Source organism: Phascolarctos cinereus, unplaced genomic scaffold (genome assembly GCF_003287225.1).
Source record: "Phascolarctos cinereus isolate Bilbo 61053 unplaced genomic scaffold, phaCin_HiC Scaffold_3;HRSCAF=262, whole genome shotgun sequence".
Taxonomy (NCBI): Eukaryota; Metazoa; Chordata; class Mammalia; order Diprotodontia; family Phascolarctidae; genus Phascolarctos; species Phascolarctos cinereus.
This window is the reverse complement of record NW_027555736.1, coordinates 85,493,969-85,500,819: the sequence shown is the minus strand read 5'-3', so window position 1 is coordinate 85,500,819 and position 6,851 is coordinate 85,493,969.

Sequence of the window (6,851 nt, the reverse complement as noted above, 5' to 3'; positions counted from 1 at the left end):
GCACTTTTCATACAACAATTCTGTGAGGTAAATAAGACATGTATTATCCATTTAACAGATGTGAGCTCTAAGTCTTGGAATAATTAAGCAACTTGCCTAAGGTTATACAGCTAGTAAACATCCCAACAAAGATGCAATCTCAGATCTTCTAATTCTAATTTCAATGTTCTTTCCACTACATCCTATATTGCCAAAGGTCACAGGACTAGTAAATGATGGAATTGGGTCAAGAACCTAGCTTTCCCCATTCCATATTCATTGTTGTTTCCAATACACCACTGTTTCTCCCTTCTCGGATTCCTTCAATGAGGATTATTCACCAAACTCACTTATAAGAGCCCCCTGTCTGATCTTACCACTGCTATGCCCCCCTATTCATGAATATTTCTCCTCAAAATGCAAAAATGCAAACTAATTTAAACATTAATCTCAGGAGAATATAACCAGGAAGTGAAATTCAGTTGCAATAAATGTAAAATATATGACATACGTATCTCTACATATAATTTCAAGGCCTTCTGAAAAGTCTTGCATAATGATTAAACTGTGGATGAAGGTAATATAGAAAAAATGTAAATCACTCTTAAAGGCAAAAACAAATGTTTCCTCTTTTATTTTGACTACCAGTCATAAAATACAGGTTGTGCTGGCTAGTACTATCTAACCTTAGCCGTTTTCTCTACTCTCTACAGATAGATGAAGGTAGAACCTTAAAATCCATTATTTCAGATAGGCATACAGAGTGACTTTCATGCAAGCCATCCCAGGCCACCAATTTTCCACTGGTTTGATAAAGAACCTGATCAGGGCCTTTGGCTCCTAACAATACATACATAGTAACCCGACCCCTAGATAAAGACTCTGTTCTCCCAGGTACACAGATGACACAACATCCCATTCTGGTTCAGCAGCAGCTTCCTCAAACACAGAGTAAAATACACAAGATCATGACATTGAGTATGAAATATTAGATCACTGAACACTGCATAGATACATTTGCTTAGGGCACTAAAACAACTTATTCTTCCACAAAAAAGATCTAGAGTTGTAAGCTTGGAGAGCAACATTTAAGGAACAAGGATGGGTCCAATAAAATAATCAGCAAAGGAGTACTTATAGTCTGGGCCTACCTTTGCTATCTCTCTTCCAAAAAGGTAAGACTGACTTTCCACCTTCGCGTTTTAAGTATGCCTGCCACATAGGCTTCATTTAACTATGCAGGCTTTAACTGTGGTGAACTTACATGTTTCAATATGTAACATAACAGTGTCTTGCACGTAGCAGGCACTTAATAAATGTTTGATTGAGTGATATTGATTAACATCTTAATGAGAGTCCTGGTCATTGGCCACTGACAGAGTCAGCACCATGGAGAGCAGTCAGTTCTTCGGCTGCTGAAAAAAATTATCTTTCCATTTGTGGCTGCCATTTTTTATTTGTCACAGGATCTGAAAGAAAACTACATTTTGTAAAATCACCTAATGCTATTGCTTTAAAGATTAATTATCATGCCTACAACATAAATGACTAAAGCTTAAAAGTATACAAGGATTTCTGGAAGAACTGGTATCTATGAGCTGATCATATAGCAATGAGGGTGATTTTTATGAATGAGTCATGGAAATACTCTCTTCCTATATATTTTATCTTGTGCATTCTTAAACCATATACAAGTGATGTTTTGGATAGTCATGCTCTCTTCCTTAGCAGGAAAAATGGAGAACAAACCATATATCATCTCTCAACCTAGATGTTCTCCTTCCTGAATAATTTTTCTCAGAAATCACTATACCTAAAATATAAACATGTACTGGAAAACTGAGTGAAGGAAAATAATTTTTTTTTTGCTTAGTTAGCTCTTCAAGGCAACTTGTGGCAAAGCCCAGAATTTTGAAGAGCCAAAGATCTATAAGAATCAGGGAGACTACTGGCTTGAAGGGTAAAAGCAGTAAGAAAGAAGAGGAGCTAGAAAAGGAAAGAGACAAAAGGACATAAGGTAACAGTTCTCATTGTCAAAGACAGCCCAGTTCAAGGCAACAGGGAGCCATCACTGCTGTGATAGTCATCAGAGAGGCTGGGGTGGACTAAAGGAGTTTAAGGTTTGAAGTTAGGATCTTGAATTTGCCAGGGTAAGTAATTGCAGATTTTAAGGAGGGCCTGACTGTATATTGGATTGTTATAACTTCATGCTTTTAACTCTTTTGATAGAATATAGTTCCTAAGACCTTGCTTTGTGTTTGTCTTTGATTTGGTAAGGAAAAAGATGACACCATCATCTACTCCGATGTGATTTCCACGAACCAATCCAGCACAGTTATTTCAAGACTAAAGAACTTCCACTTACATCTCTCCTGCAGAATGAATAAGAATATCACGGTAGAAGTCAAATACTTGGCAGATGACTCAATTGATATTACCAGACATCAATATGGCCATTATGGCCTGAAGGTCTCATTTTATGAATCTCCATTGTTTGAATATCCAGTGATTGAAACCCCATACTACGTACAACTCAACCAGGATGTATTCTTTCAACTCATGCTGAGACATTTTGACCCAAATCTGGTGCTTTCTGTAGATACTTGTGTGGCCTCTCCCTATGATGATGATTTTGAAACTGTGACCTATGATTTAATTCGACATGGGTAAGAGCTCTGTATAGCAGCTAATTTTTAAAAATTGTTAATTTCCTATGGATTATGATAAACAGAAGCTGAGGATTAGCCAAAGGGAATTCTATTTGTCTGCTGATTCCATAAACTAAAATCAATTTAAAAAAAAAGAATAAATTTAGTCAATCTGATGCTTGTAAAAATTCTCTAGTTGGTAATAGCAGTAATTGCAGCAGCTCACATTTAGATGATATGTCGCATTTTACTAAGTATTTTCCTCACAGCAAAACTGTGAGATAGGTAGTCCAAATATTTTCCCCATATTTATAGATAAGGAAACTGAGGCTTTGAGAAGTGAAGTAATGTGCCTAAAGTCAAGTGGTCAAGTGAAGACTAGGATACAAACTTTCTTACTTCATCTAGGCACAACCCGTTATCCTGACACTGCCTTTCCTGAGTACTTAATAAATCCAGTTCAATTGAAATTCAGTTATCTGAATTCAATCTTTATTAGTAAAATAGGACGGTGAACACTAATATAAATATTTGCTACACATATAAAATTTTAAAATAAAGTTTATGATGACTAACCTTCTCTGGGATTAATATTTCTCTAGCAGCAATGGAAAATCTTTAAAGGGTTTTGAATAAAGTAGTGACCCAATGAAAGAAACATAAAACTAGTAGTAATGTGCTATTGAAATTTGAAGAAAAAGACTGGAGTCAGAATTATCTGGAATACTGGTAGTACACTAAATTCACACATAAAGTAATGAGGATTTAGAACAGGAAGGTGGTGGCTATGGAAGTTAAGAGAAAAGAATGAGTGGAAAAGACATTAAGAAAGAGAGTTACTAGGTCATGGAGACTGATTGGATGCAGAGAGATCTAAGGAAAATACATCATTTTCCTCTTCATTGATATTTTGTTGAATACCTATGGTGGTCCTTGTACACATTTGTATCTTGTAAAGAATACAAACAAGTATAAGATGTAATCTCTGACCTTTAGGGAAATATGATTTTCATGTAAAAGAGATGAGGTAAATAAAATTTTTTAAAATCAGAGAAATATACACTGACTGATGCACCCAGTAAATTCTTAATATGTATCATTTGAGTTCAGATGAGGGATACATCACAATAGCTTGAGAAGTCAGGGAAAGCTCCATGCAGTAGGTGGAATTTTATATGGATCTTATATTAAAATATGAATAGGGCTTAGATAAGTAGGAGATAGAGAGTATTTCAGGCAGTAGGAAAAGAATGAGAAAAGACATAGAGATGGCACATGCATGACCTTTCAAAGTAAAAGTGAATAGATCACTTCGGATGGAAACTGTATGTAGGAGACTAATGAAATATAGAGATAAGAAAGAGTGTAGCCAGATTGTGGAAGACCTTAAATACAAGGCTAAAAAGGTTTGGACTTTATTCAGTTGCAATGAGGAGCCATTGAAGGTTTTTTTTTTTTGAGACATACATAAAGGTATGTCAGAAAGATGACTGCAGTGGTACCCTAGAATGGATTAGAAGAGGCAGAGCTCAGTTAGGGAGTAGTTGTAATACTACGAGTCAAATGGTGGAAGCTAAATGAATTTGTATGGTGGTGATGGTAATGGAATGGAAGAAAAAAAGGACTAACATAACTTGGTGACAAATTGGATGTGAGTCACAAAAGGAGAGGGCAACTGATGATTCCAAGGTTTTCAGCTTCAGTAATTGAAAAAATGGTGGCGTCATGCACCAAAACAAAATTTTTCTGGAGAAGGGTAGCTAGGTGGTGCAGTGGATAGAGCACCGGCTCTGGAGTCAGGGGGACCTGAGTTCAAATCCAGTATCAAACCAAACACTTGACACTAGCTGTATGACCCTAGGCAAGTCACTTAACCCCAATTGCCTCACCACCCCCCAAAAAAAAGAGAAGAAAAGAAAAGAAAATTCTCATGGAGCAGCTGGATTTAGGTGAAAGATTAGTTTAGCTTCATACATGTTAAGTTTGAGGTTATGGTGTGATTTCTGAGTTGAAATATACAGGAGGCAGTTAGAAATGTGAGACAGGAGCTCTGAAATGAGGTCAGTAAGAGGCAGTCATGGAAGTCATCCACAGAGATATAATACTTGAAAGCATATGAATAGATGACCTCAAGTATGGATGACTAGAAGCTTGGTGGCCCCATTTACAGGTTGGGATGGGGAGTTGGGGTGGAATATTTCCCAACTATTATTTGCATTCATTTTCCTTCACGTGTTTCCTCTTTAATTAAGATGTATGCCTCTTGTTACAAACAGATTTCCTCCTGCTAAATATCAAGTTATACTGTGGTCCAGATAGTTTCACCTCAGATTTCCCTTTATTTCAAACCAACAGAAAAGATGTTTCATCTCACTTTGATTTTATTTTCCAGATGTGTGAGTGACCCCACCTATACTGCTTATTCTTCTCCAAACCCCAATGTCGTCAAGTTTAAGTTTAATGCCTTCAAGTTTCTTAAACAACATGATGCTGTTTATCTGAAGTGCCAAATATGCAGAGCAGACAATGCCTCTTCTCAGTGCCTTCGAGGCTGCACATTCAGATCAAAGCGAGAAACACACCCTGAGTGGGACAATGTGGATGTTGTGGTGGGACCGCTTCGTCTACGGAGGGAAACATCTCTGGAAAAAGAGCCTGGTAATTGGAACTCATCTGTCACTGTGTAAACTCTTCCTAACTCATACCCTCCCTACCATTCTAGTCTTCTTGTACATTCATCCCCTCCATGCACTTTATGATCCAGAGACACTGGCTTCCTTGCTGTCCCACCCAGTTGCACGTCTATCTGCTCAATCCCTGCCCTTTCATTGGCTGCCTCTGTGCCTGGAGTGCTCTACCCTCTTAATTGCTCTGGCTTCCAACAAGCTTCAGCTCAAATCTCATCTTCTGCAAGAAGCTTTTCCTGGTCCCCTCAACTGCTAATACTTTCTCTTCTTGTATCTATCTATCTTTTTATCTATCATCTACCTATCTCTCTATCATCTGTCTATCTGTCATCTATGTCTTGTCTATCTTTCCATTTATCATCTCTATAGATATCTAAATGCATGTGTATATATAATGCACATGTCTAGTTATTTACATGTTGTCTCCCTGATTAGGATGTATTGCACTTGAGGGCAAGAATGAGTTTTGCCTTTCCAATTAGCACAATGGCTAGCATAGAAAAGTACTTAATTAATGCTTATTGATCGACTCACTGCATGTCAGTAATCTGCTTGCTTTTTTCAATCATGAATCTTTAAAGGAAGTTCCAAGCTATTTAAGCAGGTATTTGTTACTGACATAAAAGTATTCATCTAATCTTAAGGTATTTTCTACAAGCCACAAAATCCCTAGATGAAAAGTGCAAGAGGTTTTGCCTATATAATATCAAACATCTGGACACTTGGAAACTATTAGATGTTTGGCTTGTACCAAGTAGACATGAAATTCTACATAGGGCTACATTTGTCTTTATTTTTAGATTCCATTTTTTAAGGGTTCCTAACCTTACCTGTATTGGCCAGAATATGGTGTGGTATAGTGGATAGAGTTTTGGACCTACAGGGATCAAATCTTGCCTTATATATTTATCAGTTGTGTGACCCTGGGCAAGTCACTTAACTGTTCTGAGCTTTAATTTCATCATGCATGAAATGGGAATGATAATGCTACTCTCCACCCCACCCCACCTCAGGTTGATGCAATGATCATATGAGATAAGGTATGTAAAGTGCTTTTTAAATCTCACATATCTGTATAAATGGGAACTATTATTATTTGTAGGGCAGCTAAGTAGTGCAGTGGATAGAGCTGCGGGCCTAGAATCAGACAGTTACTAGCTATGTGACCCCAGGCAAGTCATTTAACCCTTTTTGCCTCAGTTTCCTGATCTGTAAAATGATTCAAAAAAGGAAATGGCAAACTACTCCAGTATCTTTACCAAGAAAACCCCAAATGGGGTCACAGAGTCAGAAATGACAAGAAAAATTATTGTTTGTACAAACTCTGGAAAATTGTACTTATCCTTGTTATATTTTGTAGCAATTGCATAATTACTGTAGCAAATACAAATAGCTGGGAGAAAACAAATTCAATTTATCTGATTAAAAAAAATGAGTCCCAAACACTAGCTCTACATTTCATTGAAAGTCTGAATAAATTATTATCCATAACTTAGTCAGATACATTTAGCACCATCATTCCAGATATTCCATGGGT